Genomic DNA, 22167 nt, shown 5'->3' with positions numbered 1-22167 from the left:
GAACGAATGCAAAAGTGGTCGATTGACATAGGATCTCAGCTATTAACTGTAGAAATGCTACTAGAATAGTTTTGTCCCAATTGAGTCGTAACGACGGCAAGGAGAGCATGACATAATTTGTGCTGAGCATCGATGAAAGAGAATAAATATTGTGCACAAATGTACTGAAAAAGGTCGTCGAAAATGGAAGATTTGGCTTTCCGGGTAATGGTGCATTCCGGTAAATGGTACATTCCGGTAAATGGTTTTTCCGGGTAATGGTACATTCCGGTAAGTGGTATTCCGGTAAATTGCATTCCGGGTAATGGTATTCCGGGTAATGGTATTCCGGGTAATGGTATAGAGTCTCCTTACAAACTTTCAGGTTTACACCATGTCCAACTCCTTATTTAGAACTAGAAGTTTATGGATGGCTATCAATTTCACACCAAACTTGATTCTGGAATTTTACATTATTTTCATAAAAATGAACATTCTGTGGCACAAAAAACTTCACTATACACAAATATACATAATTTATGACAAACACTGTTCATTTACTACACCCTACTGATCAATTACAAACGAAATTACCGGAACTACTGCAATATCTGATAGTCATTCCATTGTCGGTTATTACAAGAGCAGAAAAATTTAAACCGTGTATGAAGAATTCACAACTTGCGCGCCACTTGACATTTATTTGTTTATTGCCTTCATCGGACTTCAAAGTCTTAATGAAGTGTGATGGAGAAAAGCCTCCTTGAATGAGCTAATGCGCATTCAATTGAGATCATTCAAAAAGGTGTAAAAACTTCATTTCTTGTAGAAAATTATTACAATGAATAAAAATTATTATAAAAAGAACACGAGGAACTAGATTACAATATTACATCCAAATGATCCTCGTCGTACACTGAGGCAAAAAAACTTAATAATTTCTTAAGGAATAATTATGCTTTGGCGCCACTACGATTATTATCGAAATTTTTAAGTTTTACTTATGATTTTGGTGAAGAATTTCAGTAATAAATTTCATAAGACTATCAATGACATTCGGAAATAAACGCAATGATAATAACTTAATTCGAATTATCAATCGATAATATTATTCGCCTTTTATTTCAGGCGCACTAAAAAATTTACATGTTCTGATAACATGTGAACTGTTTTCGATTAACTTGTAGCCAACATCGAAAGTGAAGTAGTCCTTCTAGCGATTGCTATGATAATTATTTCAAGTAATTCTTGTTAAAGAATTCAAAGCTCTCACTTATGAAACTTATGATCCCATTTTCGAAATGTTTAAGCGTGCAATGAAACCATAATTTGGCTGGATCATAAGTCTTGATTTATGGAAAACCTAAATATTTTTGTCTCAGTGTAGGAGTCATAAAAAACAAACAGAAAAAGCAGACAGTAAATTTATTCCAAAGTAAAATGAATGGACAGATATTCACCCTCCTAGATAATGCTGGGCTACCACGCAATATTGGGCTCCGCAGATCTTTGGCTACTCTGAAGTTTTCGTTTGAAGATCGTAGAAGAAGAATTGAAATCGAATAAGGTGAATAACTCGTTGAAGCTTGCAGACATGAACCGGATAGGATCATGCAGCCCGTATTCGGTACTCCTGGAGCCCATCCGTAGAATTCGCCTTCGAAGAATTCGCTCTGGCGCATAGACTTCTTTCCGTAATGTATGATTTTGCAAAAAAAAAATGTTTACTTGAGAGACTGTGCAGAAATCTCGCAAACCCATGTTTCCCCCGTTAAATTACAGCCCCATTAAGGCTAAGTAGCCCGTCATTCATTTTGGCAACAATGATGACTTTTCAGCTTGCATTTCAAAGTGATAAAACTCAAGGCCCAAACGCAATGATAGCGGAACCGGTTCGCCAGCATGAATCACACCATCTCGACTGACCCATCAACGAATGAAAGTGAATCAACACCAAGTCGACAAGCATGTTGTAGTTCATGCTGGCGAACCGGTTCCGCATTCCGTTGCCGTTCCGCTATCATTGCGTTTGGGCCTTCAGTCTTGATCATTTATATTGACTTGAAAAAGTATCACTGTACACGCTAACATACATAAAGTATGCTGATACTTTTCCAGCTGTGTCAGTGCAAAACCAACTGATTTTCTTTGATTTAAAATCGTGAGATGAATTAGCAACAGTCATCAACGACGCTTGCAAATTCAATGACGGCCTACTTTGCCTTAAGGTGAAACAGCTTGGAATCATAATTCAATAATGTACCAAAACTTTGAAGGCACAAATCTCGCGAAAGAGGCATCAAACCACAGTGCAATTCCTATTTTAGATTTGTGCACTAGCAGAAAGCTTAAAATAAGAAGATTGACCTTGTACGTTCATTATTTCAACAGATTAGTGCCTTTGAAATCGTGAGTAGGGGCACAAGCCGGCCATTGTACCTGCCATGTTTGGATTCCGAAATGTGTCACCTTAACCCGTATAGGCCTGAGTGAAAGCAAAAATACTGAAACACTCATCTAGTTTCTAGAAGTGGCCAGAAGAACTCGGAAATATTTCTGTGGCCGGAGTTATTCCGGTGGGTCACTAGGTCAAGTCAGGTAAAAAAGGGCTATTTTTTGGGACCTGCTACGTTACCTTTATTTGTTTGCGATGGCAATCATTTCAATTTGCATAAATCATAAAGATCTGATATTCAACATAATAAATGAAGAGTTTTGCACCATTTAAAATATACCGGAAATGGTCATTCGGACGTAATGCCCGGAAGAACCAGCTATAGATTTATTGGATACTAAACCGTTTCAATTCTCGAAAAACAGAATTCAAACATAATTGTGCACTAAAATGCGTTCCCATAAGCTTGGCACATATGATCAGATACAAATTGGCCACTTAATCGTAAGTTTAAGGTGTCCCGGGACCCGAAAATGGTAATTTTTAGAATTAATCAAATGCAAAACTCATAGTTATCCAATTCAATTGTTTCTCAAAAGGTTTACACTGATGCAATTTTCTTAAAATTCCGTCATATAGTGGCCACATTATAGCCAATTCCGGAAATTATCTGTGACTTGAAATTTGCCTACCTTCAGGGGCACAAACGCACAGCACCCTCCTTACCCGACTTGACCCAGTGATCCACCGGAATAACTCCGGCCGCAAGAATATTTCCGTGTTCCTCTGTCCACTTCTAGAAACTAGATATGTGTGCCAGTATACAGACAAAAAATCATATGAATCCATTAAGAATTCGCTAAGCGGTGAGGGTTTTAGAATTTTTGCTTTCACTCAGGCTTATACGGGTTAAGAAAAGGGTATCAAGTCTTCCCTACCAAACGGTCCAGAAAAAAAAATGAAAGAGCCTACACGCAAAAAAATTGTGCGGTAAAAACTATAATTTTAGAGGGTTAACTTAAGCGCTCCCACCGGCAATTTTCAGCAGACCAGAAAAGCGCTTGATTTTACCATGTCTGTTGTTGAAATCAGATTGCTGTAAATAATTTCTGTTAGATGTATCAGTAGTGGGGCCCAGATAGCCGTAGCGGTAAACGCGCAGCTATTCAGCATGACCATGCTGAGGGTCGTGGGTTCGAATCCCGCTGGTCGAGGATCTTTTCGTAAGGGAAATTTTCTCGATTCCCAGGGCATAGAGTATCTTCGTACCTGCCACACGATATACACATGCAAAAATGGTCAATCGGCAAAGAAAGCTCTCAGTTAATAACTGTGGAAGTGCTCATAAGAACACTAATCTGAGAAGCAGGCTTTGTCCCATTTGGGACGTAACGCCAGAAAGAAGAAGAATGTATCAGTAATGTGGTGTGATGTACTGTAAACATAGTAAATTGGTCTGAATTTCCATGGTAGTTTCAAGAATGGGCGTAGTTGGCTAAAATAGTAATTTTAATCACATATTTTTTCCCGTATGAGACCTTTTTTGGTGCGCTTCATTTTTCTTGAGATGTTTCTCACTGCGGTCTAATAGTAGAAGCATTATCCTAAGAATGCTAATGTCGCTACTGTTCGTGTTACCAACATCTAGTTTGCCACGCGCTGACAGCTTGAGTACCGGCCCTCAAAGTGTCAAATAAATTTTAAAATCATCCACTACAACATGGCATCGAACAAACAATGAAAAGATACAGTTAAAGGTGATAATAAACTAATTCCCTTTTGTGAGAACAGCGCCATTAGCGTTCTACTACTAATATTTCTATTGGTCTAATGCGCTCCGTCTCATGTGCTGTTTAAAATTCAGCGCAATAATTGAAGTGATTACAAAAGTTTTCAACGAGTATCGGAATTGTAACTCTTGGATCGCGAGTCTTCGACCACATCATGTAGGAAATCTAGACACCTGCATAATAAGGCGAAAATACTTGTAGAGGCTCTTCGTTACTAAGCAGTTTTTTTCACAACTTGAATACCGATGGCGAGCCATAGCGCCGAGCAGCGCATGAGACGAGTCTCCCCGAGAGCACATCACCTTGCGCTTTTAGAATTTTCGTGAGCCTCCGGCTAGTGCAGCACACTAGGATTCCGATGAGCTGAGAGACGGTTTGGTTGGAGGCTCGTCAGTACATTTCTGTGCTCCATTACATTGATCACCCATGTAAACAACGTTTGGTAACATTGAAAATATCGTTGCTTACTTAATTCTTGACCCCTGAAGCCGAATATGAAGACCAAACTCTTACATGTCATTTATTTTTTGAGTTAATTAAAAAAAACACTTCGAACAGCGCAATGCGCCTAAAGGTAGGCAATTTACTAAGGAAATTCTGCATTCTTAATAGCAGTTCGTTAATGTTGATTAATTGAATAAACTTATGAAAAATCTGACTACGGAATCGTTTCCGGCGATGCCATTTTTAGTAACAATCGCATTTTCCTTGCTCATACCATTTGCAAAACTCGTGTGAGACATGAATCTTCGGTAGTGTCATCCATAATGATAAAAATCATTGAATTAAAAAGTTGACAAATTTACGCATGAACGAAATGAAATTTTCGCAAAAACCTCAATTTACATTAGCTTATGAATATAAAAAAGAGAGGCACCATTCATGCTATGAAAATATCGCTTGAAGGTCTATGTTGAAAATTTTGAGTTCAGTTTTTTCTCCTCAGAATCTTTACATCGCAGAGGAGTTTCTATCAAGCCTGCTCAGAAGCACATTTTGTGCTTTCAGCCCCCTCAGTGTAGACAGATAAATTTGTCTCGCCCACTTGCATTGCAGGCAAACAAAAGATAAAGAGAAAAGTGCCCACCTGAGCGGCAAAGCGCATAGTTTTGAACCGTTGGATCCGGTTACTCGGCTCAGTTCGCTTTTTATCTGCGAGAAAAGCTATTCGCGGTGACGAAGGCAATTAACACAGTTGATCCTATGCGTGAAGCTCCAATTTTTTCACATGGCAAAGCATAGGAAGTCAACTTTCAAATGCTTCTAAAAAACTTAAAACTTAATTAAATTAAATTCTGTTGAGTGTACGAGGTTAGATTTATGAAAAGCTATAGATACCGCAGAATATTGAGGAAAAAACTATAAAATTGAAAATAATGTGTCTATAATGTAGCCCATCAAAAGTTTATCAACATGTACTGAAAAGATTTTAAATAGCTATTGTAGTTAATTTTATATGAGCATTTGAAATTTCGCTTTTTCCAGATGGCAGCACCGTAACTTCGTTAGAGCGAATAAAACTCATGCACAGGAATATGTAAGAGTTTATCTTATTATTCAGTGAAATTTTGTTTCGACTTTAACTTTCTGTCGACAACATATGTTCGAACTTGATATAAATTAAATTTCGGCTATTCAATGGATCATTAAAATAATCAAAACGGCCGCTATGGAAAGCATAGATAGTGCCACCGTAGCCTTGTGTGTTTGACATAACAGCATGGCTGTCACAATGTTAAATCCCATGTACAGTGGTGCCTTTGTTTTGATGCGGTGAGTACTTGCAAAAACTACCTTCAATGATCCATTGTGAAGAAAGTTATTACAGATTTCTTGTAATGAAGCCTTTTACAATTAAGCTATTTGTTTGGAAATGGAATGTTCGAATAATCGCAAAAAAAATTCAGCATGTTTGGAAAAATCATTTGATAATGCAATTTTTTTTCGAAAAAATACCTAAAAATTGAGGATTTTAAAGGTGTTGGGCAGGCCTGAATTAAATGGTATAGTACTAAATTTGGTTTTCATTTCCAAAATATATGATGTTTCGTAGTTTATATATTTTTTTTCCTACAAAACGCTTTCAGACGACGAAAAACTCTCGCGGAACATTACTAAAGGACCTATCTAACATTGAGAGGCTCTCTTTGTTTACTTTCTCTTTCATTGATAACTGAGTCACATTAATCTCTTCTGTTGCGTTTTTTGTATGAAACGCTAGTTAAGGAAATTGACTTTCGATCTATAGTGAAAAATTTCCCAAAATCTTTAGTATTCCACTGTAATAATCGAAAGAGAACGAGAGAGAAGAGAATCTCTCATTTATACATAGGTCCTTTAGTAATGTTCCGCAAGAACTAATTCAGTTGGCTTTCTTATTCGATTTTATACAAATATTTTATTTATTATCGTCTATTGGTACATCGACCCTATGGGAAAATTTTCTTAGTATTCGTAAAATTTTATACCAAATGCGTGGAATTAGGACATTTTGCGGTAATTGCATAACTTTCTGAGAAAATTGTGTTTGTATTTAACGAAATTCAAATCGATTTTGAGTTATCAGGGCTGGTAGCAACCAATCAGCAAAATACTAATGACTTTAATGACTAATATTGTTCAAATAGTGACCAAGTAGTGACTCAAAAACCACAAAAAATATAGAAATAATATCCAAAATAGATGCTTACGGAAAAATACGATGTATTTTGATAACAAAACTAAACCAAAATGGACGCGAAACATGTGTTGCGTTTTATATTTGAATAAATTCCAACAAATGTGAAATTAAAATTCGACGAATTAGAGCAGTTAAAAATATTTCTTCAATTTTTAACATGTGTGATCCCGGTCGGACAATGTTTTCAAAACAATAGTTGAAAGCTAATAGTGAAAAGAAAGGCATCACGACAAGGCATTAAAATCTACAATATTTCATCGAAGGTTCTATAAGCACATGAAAACGTTTGAAAATAACAATAAAAAACTTGTGAAAATTTACATTAATTTGGAAGATTATGCAAAGAATAAATTGTTTCGATGGATACTTACCTTCTGACGGGGTTTTAAAAAAATCAGTAAAGATATTCAACAAATTTTCAAAGCCACTGAACAGATCCTGGAAGGTCTTACATTTCTTTCGACTTATTTGGGTTATTCAGATATCGCATGAGGTGTCGGCCAGGGTAGACTCATCACGTAGCGAAGCGAAAATCTTTTGATATTTAATTATTGATAATTATTGTTCTTTCCCATGAAATTCGATCCGTTTCGCGTCTACCCTGGCCGCGACCTAAGAGCATTCGGAGGTATTAGAGTAAGAGGAAAGGAAGGATACGTTTAAATGTAAATAAATCCCTTATTACTCAATAAACAAATTCGCTGAAGACACCAATACTGCCTTTTTGCGCATACTTGTTCCATGTTTTATGTAAACCTTATGGACCGCGGGATAAATGTGCGTACAACGGCTGCTTGCAATTTCAAAGTCTTGATCGTTTATATTGGCTTGAAAAAGTATCCTTGTACGCGATAACATGCATTAAGTATGCTGATATATTCGGCGCGGTAAAAAGTTAGAAATGGTTTCTCGCCGAAGTTGGATTTTTCTCAGATTCCGAGACAAATCCAACTTCGGCGAAATTCGTTTTCTAACGATTGACCGAACTTACAATACTTTTTCAACTGTGTCAGTGCAAAACCAACTGCTTTTCTTTGATTCAAAATCGTGAGATGAATTAGCAACAATCATCAACAAAGCGTACAAATTTCAATGATGGCCTACTTCGCCTTAATACTGTGTTATATGGTACCGTTTTGACTCATATTCCGAATACTTAAGGCCAACAGTGACTTCAAATACATCTGATAGGCATAAATTACATTCTATTTGTAAAAATTATAATTTATCCGAAAAGCCTAACTGTAAGCTTTTGGGTACGCCAATAAAATTGTTTGTTTGAACTTGTTTAGTATAGTTTTTACGTAAAACTTTGGAACAACATTTTGATTCAAGTGCCGAACACTGTTTTCATTCTGTCTCATATTCCGAACACCTTGATTCAAATTCCGAGAGGCGCGAATAAATCGTATTCAAATGAATAATTTCGCAAATACATTTATCTGAGCTAGTTTTACTGTTCTCGAACTAGAGAATCGTCACTACTCCCGAGGTATAAACAGATTAGAAAACGTTAAAACTGAATTGCAATTGACTGCCATTCCCTTGTAATTTGATGACATATTTCAGCGAAACATTTCAATCAAATCGCCATACAAAAACCGAGTGTTCGAAATATGAGTCTGTTCGGAATTTGAGACAAAACGGTATGCTATCTTCAACTTTTAATCCAATTGCTCTCGCGTTCCCATTGCCCATTGCACGGTGACGTCATCATAAAATCTCTCTCTTTCCCTCCTTTGGGAAATCTGAAAACAATAGTGCCAGTACCTGTAAAAGTTCACAGGTACTGGCACCATTGTTTTCAAGTTTTGTTGAAGAGCGACCAGACAAATTTGAAGATTCTATAACATTCCCCAGAATTCCGTTTCTCAGAACGAACCATTCCCCAGAATGTAACATTCCCCAGAATGCACCACTCCCCAGAAAGCTATATGAATATCCATTTTTTCTTTTTTAATTTTTGCTTTGTGTGGGTCACTTATGTGACAGGCTAAGGTCTGATGTGACAAAACAAATATGTAGGTAGGGGGGTTAGGGGCATAATGAACACACGGGGCGAAATAGACACCCCCTTATTCTCTGGGAATATGCATATTTCAGCAAAACTTTATAAACTGTACTAAATCTGTTTTGTATATAAACTTTTTGACGGTATAAAAGTTTATACTTTGCCTCATTTGTCCTCCGAAATTCTACTATATATTTTTCTCAGCTTTCAAAAAAAATTTAAACTTTATAAGCAAGCGGTGGACGAAATTAATTTTAGAGCAAAGTAACTAACCTGGAGAAGTTACTTCTTGCTAATGTGATAGGGGGAAGTATTTTTACATATCAGTACGTTTTGACACCCATTAATAATTATGTTTTTACTAAATTCCACGAAAGTGTTTATTTTACCCGGATACCTTTTTATCAGTCGTGTTTTGGACCCAATTTTCTACCTCGTTTTTTCTGACATTTTGAAAACAAAAATTCTTAGGTACCATGAAAGTATGCAGCACGTTATTACTAATGGACCGATGCACGAGTTCACCTAATTTGACGTTTGAGCGGTGCCGAAATTCACTAGTTTCCATGGTTCACGTAAATAACACGGCACCGCTCAAACGTCAAATAATTGAACTCGTGCACTTGGTCCATGGACCGATGCACGAGTTCACGAATTTGACGTTTGAGCGGTGCCAAATTCACGGGTTACCATGGCCACATAAATAACACGATACCGCTCAAAAGTCAAATAGTGAACTCGTGCATTGGTCCATTACGAACTTGGACACCAGTCAAGAGTAACTGAAACATATTTCCATTCTATATTAAATGAGCATTTTGCCTAATGTGTCCATTATGCCCCTAATCCCCCCTATTCATGATTATTTTTGCATATTATAAATAATAAAAACACCCTTCTTTCAGTAAATTCCCATAAAATTGTCATGTCTACCTATCTCATATGATATTACTTATAATCTGGTACCTTTCTACTTTGTTCGTACCTACGGCATTTCTGAGACTATAAATACTGGCTGGCGTAAGCGCAGAGGAAGAGAACTTCCCGGATTGTGGACTGATTTACATATTATTTTATTCTTTATTTTCAGGATATAAAAAAAAATACAAATTATTTGTTTATTTTTGCCTATATAGTGATGCACCCTTCTTTTAGTTGTAATCTCAAATGATTCATAATGATGATAGTTGTAATCTCATTTAATATATCGATGGAGAGGCCCGGTATAGCATAAGGTCATTTGGCATAAAAATGATTTTGGTATTTTTGGTATAAAGCCATTTGCCATCCAGCCATACCTATGCTCCTACTTTTTTAAAAAGGATGTTCTTCATGTTATGGCCAAATGGTTATTGGCCAAATGGACCATTAATGTCCATCATTATGACCATACATTTAATCAATCATGCCAAATGCTTCTTGCCATTTGGTATCCTTACGGAACATTTTGTCTATATCGTCAACAGGATAAGACTGAAAGAAGGGTGTATCACTATTTGTGCAAAATTAAACAAGTCATTTGTAATTTAGACTTGACGTAAAGAAGGGCATATCATTTTAATGTGCATTATAGTACGTTTTTATTTTGCCGAATTTACGTAATAATTATGATCAGAAACTTATAATATAAAACTATGAACATCTTTATTCCATTCGGGAAGCTATGATGCACCTTCTCAAAACATGAATGATGAAAAGCTGGATACATACCTATGTTTAAAAAAAAAATGTGTGAAATTAATACATTTGGAAACTAATATACCGAAAGAAGGGTGTAGCTCTATTGTGTGCAGAATAGTGATGAATTGGTATAATTCTTTTAATTAAATAATGAATATTGCGTTTCCCCTAGACTAATCTATCAGTATTCATAAGTGCCAATAAAAGTGAAACAACTGTGATAGTTCATTTGCAAATGAAATTTGAATTATGTGTAAAGTGTTCATAACGCAATGCTACACGCAAACAAATTTTGTTGTATAATCTACCGAATCCATGGTAAGAATTAAGAACTGCACCAACGATTTTCAACCGACTACAAAAATCTGTTAAGTTTACTATAGTCTGGTGAAAATCACTGAGCAGTGCAGTAAATTTGACTATGTCCATAGTAGCATCCACTACAAAGCATTGTATTTCGATCCGTGACACCCACCGTACAACACAGTGTGGTCAAAAGTATGATGCTAAACTTCTCAAATCAAGAATGTTTCTAGTAAAAAATACTACAACTCTGGTTAAATCAACAGAAGAAATTTTCTTGTGTAGTGATGTTGACTATGTTTTGGTAGAGTTAACAGATTAATGTAGTCGGTTGAAAATCGTTGGTGCAGTTCTTAATTTTACCATGGATTCAGTAGTTTCTACAATAAAATTCATTTCAGTGTAATCTTCTCATGCACTTGTAAACAACTTTGTATGGAATATCATTTTCAAGTATTTTTTACTAGATTATTTCAAAATTTTAAAGTATTTTCTGGGGAATGGTCCATTCTGGGGAATGGTTCATTCTGGGGAGTGAAATTCTGGGGAATGGTACATTCTGGGGAATGAGATTCTGGGGAATGGAATTCTGGGAAATGGGTTTCGGGGGAATGGTTTTTCTGGGGAATGTTATAGAATCGATTTGAAGCGCACTTAGATGTTCTCCAAATTGAATGAAAATTTGACCAGAAGTTCATTTCAACATAAAAAATTAAAATAGGGGAAGGGGTGGAAAAATTAACAGGGGTGGTAAAATGAACACCGTGCCTTTTACCGATAAAAAATAAATTTCAATGATTTTTTATCACGCACGGACGATCTAGAGCATAAATCGGAGTGTTCGAGTGGATATGTATGTCAATTGAAGTTAAAATATCAAACGAAAACTAAGATTTTAGAAAATTGCGTTTGAAAATTAGAACTGACGTAACTTTTAGCTTGGAAGACTTGAGGTTTTTCAGTGAGGTGAATATCGTTATGATTTGATGTCAAATCTGATACATTTAGAATTCTCTTTGAATTTACAATCAATTATGAATATATTTTCGGTAAGGCAATGAAAATTTTAAGAAATATTTGTTTTGCTCGTGTTTTTTGCATGATGTTCATTTTACCACCAACAGCTGTTCATTTTGCCCACATAGTGCAGGTAAAATGAAACTTTGCATCGTTTTTTTTATTAGCAATAAAAGTATGTGAAAATTCAGCTATTTTAGTCTGAATTCGTGTTGCTGCTATAGATAACATCCCTATTTTTGATGTTGTGCGATAGAATAATACAAATTCCTCGTTTTTCTATCAGAAACAAGATGATTTCCTTAAGGTGTTCATTTTACCACCCCTTCCCCTATTGGTTGACTGGGAATCCCCAGACCTTTTTTGAAAATATGAATACACTGAAATGAATTTTATTGTAGAAACTACTGAATCCATGGTAAAATTAAGAACTGCACCAACGATTTTCAACCGACTACATTAATCTGTTAACTCTACCAAAACATAGTCAACATAACTACACAAGAAAATTTCTTTTGTTGATTTAACCAGAGTTATAGTATTTTTGACTAGAAACATTCTAGATTTGAGAAGTTTAGCATCATACTTTCGACCACACTGTGTTGTACGGTGGGTGTCACGGATTGAAATACAATGCTCTGAAGTGGATGCTACTATGGACATAGTCAAATTTACTGCACTGCTCAGTGATTTTCACCAGACTATAGTAAACTTAACAGATTTTTGTAGTCGGTTAAAAATCGTTGGTGCAGTTTTTAATTCTACCATGGATTCGGTAGATTATACAACAAAATTTGTTTGCGTGTAGGTCTACTACTACTATCCATCTAGTTTTCATTGCTTTCTTCTCCCTCTTTCTTTGAGTAAAAACAGACCGTTTTGCCGGTAACAAATTAAAATGTATTACCGTGTATCCCCGCTAATTTGAACGACACCTCATGCAAACCATCGGGCTTCATTTTTAATTTGAACATCTAGTCACCCTAGAAACGTGTTTCTGGTTGCCTCTTTCACTGTTTTGTTTTGATTCTGCGCTTCGTTCCACAGCGTTCCATTTCACTTTACTCTGTTCCATGAGCTTAATGACTTTTGAACCATTTTTTAATCTGAACGATGTGCAAATTAGCGGGGTACAGATTAAAAAGTGTTCAGATTAAATGTGGTCAAACCAACGGGGGTACCCGGTAGTCATAAAAATGATTCGAAATGAAAACACGTTCTATATGAACCTACATATCGGGTAAATTAGAACGCAGTTACAGTTGGGTTTAGAATAATAATAGTGATAACCGATTTTCATACAAATCGTTCAAAGTAATAGTAGTTGTTTATGTATTTTTTGTTCAACAACAATTTTGTAAAAAAATATTGCTTGTTTATACATTTATAGCTCGGATAGAAATAGTTGAAACGATGATTAAGGAAAAATTTAAAAACTCCAAGTAGCAGATATTTGAATATATGCGGGAAATAAATTTAGAGTATGCCAAAGTTGTGCATTTTGTATGAAAATCAATTTTCACTAATATTATTTTGAATACGACTGTTTCTTGTCCGGGATAAGACTTGATTGCCATAAATTTTCAAAAAGGTGGCATATTGGAGATTTCACTTATCATTTTTACGAGACGAGTATTAGTTCGGTATAGATTACTATTTAAAATTTCTAATTTCAGTCGGAAGAAAACTCATAGTGTAGTTTATTAAATACATGAACTCCGAAAAACAAACTCATGATAGAATTGATAACGTTCTGTTCATGAGAAACTTACTGACTAAAAGGCCTGAAAACGAATTACTTGAAGCATTTTTAACAAATCTGTGGAATAAATCGTGGGAATATTTCCGATTGTAGACGATAATGTGGGGGCCTTCCTAAGCCGAATGGTTAGAGTCCACGGCTACAAAGCAAAACCATGCTTAAAGTATCTGGGTTCGATTCCCGGTCGGTCCAGGATCTAATGGAAATTTCCTTGACTTTCCTGAAAATGGCAACTTTGGCAAATAAAGCTCTTATTTAATAACTGTGGAAGTGCTCATAAGAACAGCTGAGAAGCAGGCTCTGCCCCAGTGAGGACGTTAATGCCAAGAAGAAGAAAAGACGACATTGTGGCGGATTTCTTAAAAAATATCGTGGATGAATTTCAGAACATTATAAAAAAGCAGAATAAAAAATTCAAAACCAAGCAAAAAATATAAACTCAGTTTTAAATTGCGGCAGATTCTCTTTAAAATTAAACCATTTCTTCCACATAAACATTAACAACAGAACACAAATTATTTTAAACGAACTCGAAACTCGAAAATGATTCCATGTGAAGGTACTTTAATTATCTAAATTTCAACAGAACGTTTCAATAAATGTACAGTCATCTCTCCCTTAAGGCTGGTTTGCTACTAACGAGAAAAGGAATCGCCTATCTGTTCTGAAATTCATCCATGCTTAAAGTATCTGGGTTCGATTCCCGGTCGGTCCAGGATCTAATGGAAATTTCCTTGACTTTCCTGAAAATGGCAACTTTGGCAAATAAAGCTCTTATTTAATAACTGTGGAAGTGCTCATAAGAACAGCTGAGAAGCAGGCTCTGCCCCAGTGAGGACGTTAATGCCAAGAAGAAGAAAAAGACGACATTGTGGCGGATTTCTTAAAAAATATCGTGGATGAATTTCAGAACATTATAAAAAAGCAGAATAAAAAATTCAAAACCAAGCAAAAAAAATATAAACTCAGTTTTAAATTGCGGCAGATTCTCTTTAAAATTAAACCATTTCTTCCACATAAACATTAACAACAGAACACAAATTATTTTAAACGAACTCGAAACTCGAAAATGATTCCATGTGAAGGTACTTTAATTATCTAAATTTCAACAGAACGTTTCAATAAATGTACAGTCATCTCTCCCTTAAGGCTGGTTTGCTACTAACGAGAAAAGGAATCGCCTATCTCGATGCGTGGGAAAATGTCTTCCCAGAAATGGTCCAGAAAATCACATTTTTCTGAATGCAGTACGCAGTTGAGAAGAAATGTCATTTCAAAAGGGGCTTCTCTATAGAAAATTTCTTGACCCATTCAGTCAAGGAATTGCGTTACTTTTCTTGAGCGAAACAGCATACTTAGCTTTACTTCGATATTCTGCATCTCGATATGCGAGATAGAGAAACCATAGTAAAAGTTGGTTTTCATGGCTACCTCGATGGTCCCTTGAAACACAGTTGAACTGATTTTGTGTTCCATAACTGGATGGTCCCTTCAATATAAGAGTTATGGAGAGTTGACTGTATTATTGAAAGCATTTATATCACTCATAACGACTTGTAACTTCACGTTTTCATCTTTCATACGACCCTGAAAAAAAAACTAATTTTGCATACTTAGATTACAGAGCAAATATTATTTATCATCATTTTTAAGAAATGTCTATTTACTTTATGCATGTTTTCTGGAATTCAATGAACGTCAAAAAGAATCGCCACTGATTTAACTATTAATTGATTATTATTGTGCAACATATTCAAGCACTCATTATAGAAATGTGTTTATTATATAAATAGTTGACCAAAGTTATTGGAAAAATAGTATCAACGGTTAATCAATGGAAATGTATAGCTTGTCTATTGGAATTTCTAATGCAATTTGTGAAATGATTTCGAACAAAACTCGCTTTTTAAGTCTTGGACGAGTTTTTGACAAATCCTTCGAGTTTTTGTTTTTCGAAATTTTGTTGTGACCTTTCGTTGCAAAATAGTGACCAGGTCGAAAAAAAGTGACTTTGCTATCAGCCCTGGCATTTGGACACCCAGTGCTTACTATTCTGAGTCATGAATTTTCAGATATAACATATTCTAACAGGAACTAGTTCTGGAAATTAATCTAATAAAAAGCGTTACAAGGGATTATCCGCGGAGTTAGGATTTAACTACCATTATATTTTTGCGCGATTTTCATTTACAAAATCGATAGATTAGAAGTTTTGGTAGAAGACAAAAATCCGTAATCCAAAAATTCCGGAAGAATTTTATATTTAATTCGATGTATTTTAATCGTATAGGTAGGAAACTATAGATTTTCAGGAGAACCAAACTTCCGTTTAAACTGAAAACATAATCGATTAGTCACTAGCTGGTGGTGACCAATCGATAAGGTTTTAAGCTCAACCGGATGTTTGGTTCTCCAGATCCGTGCTCTTGAAAATTTGAAGTTTGGCTTCGATTCATCTTCACCTTAAGCTATCAGTACAAATATACAAATATCTAAAGACACAAACACGTTAATGCTTCCAGTGGGTTTTTTTGCCCTTTGAAGGAAGCACCACACTAGACAACGGTCCAACATGCAACGCCTAGTGGCATAGTCGGAAAACATTCCTCTCGGAAAGTTTTTCGGCCTGAGGGCCGGGATCGAACCCACACTCCTTAGCACGACGTGTCTAAATGCCTTGGTGACATTAACCGCACGGCTACGAAGCCCACACATATTTGGCTAAGTATAAATCAACAAACATCGGTTTTCTGGACAGAATCTTTGCAATGTCAACATTTGTTTGGTTCTGTACCAATATAAAGCCGAATATTTGCCATAGTGTACTCATAGCCTTTAGACACTTTAATTTCCAGTTCAGATTATATAGGGTGTCCGTACCAATGGTTTGTAATGTACCAGTAGATTGGACTATGGAATAAAACGTACATTTTTCGATAAAAACGACATGTGCTATTTTTGGTGGATAGATCGCCTCTAGTTTAGTCGATTTTGTCAAATTTCAGCTTTTTATCTATCAAAAAGTCATATAAATAATAAGTTTTACGTAAAAAATTGGCTCCCTTGCACCAATAGTAAGCCGTCGTGTTCCAGTAGTGAACCAATGGTTGGAAGCAGTTTTTAAAATGGATGTATAAAAATGAAGAAAAGCCTTGGAGATGATCTTTATGGCTTCATTCGAAAGAATATTAATTGCTGTTCCCGAGGGAAAAATGTTAAACCTATGTAAAAAATTTACCATTTTGTTTAAAAATTCCTTATATCATTCCCGAAACGTCTACTACTGGAGCACTAGCGCAACTACTGGAACACGTGTACCAATAGTGGCTCAAGCGATTTTATGTTAAAAAAATTAGTTTTAACACTCTTTTTTTATATTTTTCCCATAATAGTAGAGGTTGAAATCTTTCTGTTGACGCCAAAAGATCTCTGTTAGGGCTTTTCGTTATTTTGTTATGATTTTTTATAGCTTAGGTAGTCCACTAATGGCACCGGCACCCTATCTCTGCAGGATAGTGATTTTTTGTTATCAGATTGCGAAAAATAGTGGCTTTAGTGATCAATTTTCCAAAAAAAAAGTGACTTTAGTGACCAGGTAGAAAAAAGTGACTATCACTGAAAAAGTGACTCGCTACCAGCCCTGAATTATCGATTGTTAAACATTTGCTCCACTCTAATGCAAAAAATGAATCAACATGGATGAATAATATTTTTCTTTTGCATACTTACCGATGATCGAGAATATCCCACAGAATATTATCCCAGCAACCTCAAATCAGAGACGAAAATTATCTGAAGCAAAAGACGAGGAATTCTCATTAATAAACAAATGCATGTACAAAGGAACCAACAAAGCCAAGACTATGCCTACTAATTGATAACAAAAACTTTCATTCCTCATAAGTTTATATTTTGCACATCGTCAACGATAAATTGGAGTTTCGATTTGCGTTAATTAGGTATTCGCATAATGTTTGACGTCATACTCCTAACGACCTTTCTCAGATGTTTTCCCTGGTTATTCGAAATATTGAATCATATGCTTATGAATTTATTGTTTTTACCATTGTAATTAATGTTATAGTTCATCATTTATTGTAATTATTTGATGTGGTTTACAATTATTGATTGCTTCCCTTCGTAGAGGACGGATGGTGGAGGGCATCTGGCCATTTAACGATTGACCGCAAAATAAGGATGTTCCATAGCTTCCCTTGCAGTAAGACGTTCGTAGTGATCGTAACGAAGTAGTTTTATCAAGAAAATCCAGATGCTTCTGGAGATACTAGATGCTGATTCTCGGAGTGCACGAAACGTTCCCATCGCTTCCGGGAGTGTCTTGAGAGGGATATCATTGAAGCGTGGATTCTAGCTCGATGTTATATTTGTCGAGATACGCAAAGAGGTCTTCCGTACCCAAAACCTTGGCAATACGCACCAATTGATCGTAGTTATCGTGACCATGGAAGAATGGTTCCTTCCGGAAGATCATAGAGGCAAGCATACATCCAAGGGACCACATATCCAGTGAGTAGTCATACATTTGATAATCGACTAGCAGTTCAGGGCCCTTGAAATAGCGGCTAGCAACACGAACATTGTATTCCTGTCCTGGATGGTAGAATTCGGCCAAGCCCCAATCAATAAGCCGCAACTTCCGATTCTCGTGATCAATCATAACATTATGCGGTTTCACATCACGGTGCATAATTCCCATGCTATGACAATAATCCAATGCCTTCAGCAGTTCATACAAATAGTATCGGATATCGTAATCCGTCAGGGTCTGGTAAAGTTGTTTGAAATCAGTGTTGTTCACATGCTCAAAAATGAGAGCCGGTGTGCGCGAAACCGGATCTTTTACTACGGCCAGCAAAGTAATTATATTCGTGCCACCACGCAGATTCTCCAGAATCTTGATTTCTCGTTTTATCTTCTTCTTTTTTACTGGTTTCAGAATTTTCACCACACACTTTTCATTGTTGGTAATTTTAATAGCTTCAAACACTTCACTGTATTTTCCTCGACCAAGTTTACGGACTAGTTGATAATCATCCTGATTGGCCCAATCGACGACATAATTCTCGTAATCCCAATATTCACGAGGCTTGTGCGAATTGACGTCCGCATAAACTCGTGCACTGCTGGGTAATGTCATTCCGTGATTTTCACTCCCTGCTTTCCTGAAGTGCTTCCTCTTCTGCTGCTTCCGAAACTCGTCTTCTTGGTCGCTCTTCTTCTTCTTTACTGCAGTCGTTAGCAGACTCCCAGAATGAAGGGAAGAAAGAGCGAACTTCAAATGCGGAAATCGATGATGGGCATAAGCCTGCAATTGGGCCGAACGGAGAAAAATGTTCCGTAATGTGTACACTATCTTTTATCACTACTTTATACCGTACCGGAAATGTAATAACTTCACAAATCGTCCTCGATCTAGACGAGTCCGATACACAGACTTTTTGAAGAAGCCAGGTTGATTCAAGATGGTGGCGACGAGAAAAAAGTCCGTAGAACGAGGACAGCGAAAAAATGACACGAGAATATCGATAAAGAGACTCAACCAAAGAGCGGCGACTTCGGCCGATCTGTCATCGTTACGTCAAATCAGACAACTCGCGATGGAAAACTCAACACGCCCTTTTTCGACTAATGTCTTTACGGGGGGTGATTCAGTAGCACCGCATGATATACACTGGAAAACAAAAAAAAAAATTACTGTCGTCGCGAAGAAACAGTTTCTTGCCGAAGATGAATTTCTCTCAGAATTTATGCGAGATAATGTGATATGAACAAAAAAACGTTGAACTTTACTACATGTAGCATATACTCAAAAACAAAATCCACAAAGTTTACTACACTTTGGTATGAATAAAAACTTTTCGAACATGTAGTACTTACTACTTTCGAACATGAGCAGTGGCTGAAGCTGCACGTTAAGAAATTTCCATTCAGAGTGCAGAATGTTTCTGCACGTAAAGAACAATCTATTCAGAGTGACGGCTAAAATTAATAAAATCATGCATATGACGGAAATGCATGGAATCTAATCGATTACGCGACAATTTGCACACAATCATGAAGGTGCTGTAATTTGACAAGATTTGTAGTGTAATTTTGCGATTAGTCTGGTACTCTCTTTATGTCTATGATTTTATGATGATGGTACATCAAAGAATTTTCTGAATGGTTTTCGGTCTTCGCCAACGCCAGTGATTGATTATTTTTTTTAAATATTAGCTTAACATCTATGAAGAGATCTTCCCAGACAACCAAAATGTACGTATAATAAAGTCACCTGGAGGCTTTGTATGTGCAAATTTTCACGTATAAGATGTCGCGAAAAGGCATTCTACGTACAAAAGTGGAGGCGATATACGTGCATATACTATGTGATGAATAATAGCATACAATGCGAGTGTATAAATTTTCTACCGAACTAACCTGTGATCTTATGCGACATAACGTATGATAACAAATGTTTATTTGACAGCTGCTACGAATTAATTCGACTTACTTTGCACAAGTGTGCGGGACGAAAGAAAATGTACAAATGAACTCAGAAAAAAGCGTTTTATGCGAGGAAACATATCAATCTGACGATGTTATCCACCGTGTGTTGCGGGTTTAATGTAATTTGTATGAATAAACGAGTTATTACGTGATTTTTCATGCGATTTCTGGTTGTCTGAGTTGAGACTACAGCTATCAAATTAGGAATCACATATTTTCTAGCACCAGTACTGAGATTCTGCTAAAATTGCGGTAGAATTTTGATGCTCCCCGTGTATTTTCTTAACAGCATGTTGAATTCCGGAAGTTCTAAGTGTTTATGTGATATTCTCGTTATTTTGGTGGGGTTTCTGATAGTATCCTTGGAATTTCTAGACCTTAAAATGTAGAGATTTTTATGGGAATTGTAATGATTCAATAGGGTCCTAAAGCCCTGTCCCAATTTTAGTGCCAAACGCTTATGTTTAGGCCAATAACACATGTTTACTCAATTTTCTAATGTTTTCCTTTAGTTTGAGTTCAAAAAACATAGTTTTTGTGTTATTTTTGGATTTTGTCACACCCCTTGGCTTAAACTCAAATTATTTGTGTATTTTGTTTTCCGTGTCCCTTTCGAAATGTCAGATAGGAACAACCCCATGGGTTGCAGTGTTAAAACTAAAACCCCTGTGGTGTTTTTGTCGACTAACCGAACGTCAAACATGATCAAAAGTATCGAGCAACGGACTCATGTTCCGTAAACGGTCGTTTGAGAACGTCGCGACCCATTGGAAGCCCACACAATAGATACCTCAGCCAGCGCAGTTGCTGGCTAGTGTAGTGTGCTATTCCTATACCTAAAAAACAATGCGCTCTCGGGCTAGGCATTGGATATATATGAAAGCGTTGTGTTTGGATGGGCATCTAATTCTTCCGAAAGAGGTGCACTTTGCGAAAAAGAATCACGTGATTATTGAGCTGAAATCGAATTCAGGTTAACTTCTGCGTTCATGAGTCCTCTCATGGCGTAGTGGTTAACGTGCCCCAACTAGAGATCGGGGAGTCGTGAGTTCGATTCTCACTGAGAAGACGTGTAACTTTTTCGCAAATCTTCACATCAATTTGTCCATCTAATCCAATTGCAAATTATACGTAATGTTTAGCTTTTCGGTAGTGGTTAAACTTCCACTCGGCTGGTTAGCCGTAAACCACGATTCATAATTAAAACTAGTATGATCAAAAGTGTCAAGGTTCATTTATGGACCAAATTTTTAAATTAAAGTTTAAACATAATATAGCCGTTATTTGAGCGGGAAAAATTGCTAAAGTAATTGCAATAACATGCTCTTTCGTGTTATTGAACAAAAACAAGATTTCATTAAACATTTTAGGACCCAATTGGTAGTCGTTAGAATTCAATGAGGATCTCTCCTAAAACTCCAGTTCACTCGTTGCCATGGTCACGTAAATAACACGGCACCGCTCAAACGTCAAATAGTGAACTCGTGCATTGGTCCATTTAAACTCATTAGGGGTATTCACCTGAGACGAGACTCGCGAGACGGTCTTCTTTTTCTGGATTGCTGAGTTTTTTTCTTATTCCACTTTGTGTTTTATACCAATTATGCGCAAAGCCGTTCAAATCCCACATGAACCTTTCAGCAAAAAATGATTGAGTTTGCATCACATCGAATCATAAATAGCCGATTGAAGTGAAATTTCATGCCAGCAAACGTAGCAGACATTTAGAAATAATAAATCTCCTGCTTAGATTTATCAGCCACTTTGGAAAAAAACTGCTCCGCTGACTGAGGTTTCAATAACAATTTACTTTGAACACAATACTTTTTCACTCTTAGCCATAAAAACGGTGGGCTGCATTTGACGTTTCGTGAGAGGGGAATCTGGGCTGCATATGACGTTGATTATTTTTCCTCTTCGCGAGTCTCTCTCAGGTATTCACTAAATCCTGCGTAAAATGAAATCCTGCGTAACTTTAGCAAAGAAACATTTCAAATGAATATTCCGTTTCTGCTTCTATGCAATGTCAAATCAAAGAAA

At 36.4% G+C, this 22167-nt stretch overlaps 1 pseudogene across 1 annotated transcript; it reads right to left on the bottom strand.

Moving 5' to 3' along the window:
- Positions 1–17738: 17738 nt before the first annotated feature.
- Positions 17739–19186, bottom strand: LOC110681077 (annotated as a pseudogene). Its single transcript, XR_002503088.1, has 2 exons — positions 19017–19186; positions 17739–18943 (listed from the first exon to the last, which is right to left on the bottom strand). The product of XR_002503088.1 is annotated as a casein kinase II subunit alpha-like (transcript).
- Between the last annotated feature and the right edge of the window lie 2981 nt (positions 19187–22167).

Source organism: Aedes aegypti, unplaced genomic scaffold (assembly GCF_002204515.2).
Source record: "Aedes aegypti strain LVP_AGWG unplaced genomic scaffold, AaegL5.0 Primary Assembly AGWG_AaegL5_hic_scaff_357_PBJ_arrow, whole genome shotgun sequence".
NCBI classification, from domain to species: Eukaryota; Metazoa; Arthropoda; class Insecta; order Diptera; family Culicidae; genus Aedes; species Aedes aegypti.
This window is presented reverse-complemented; position numbering and strand designations above follow the sequence as displayed.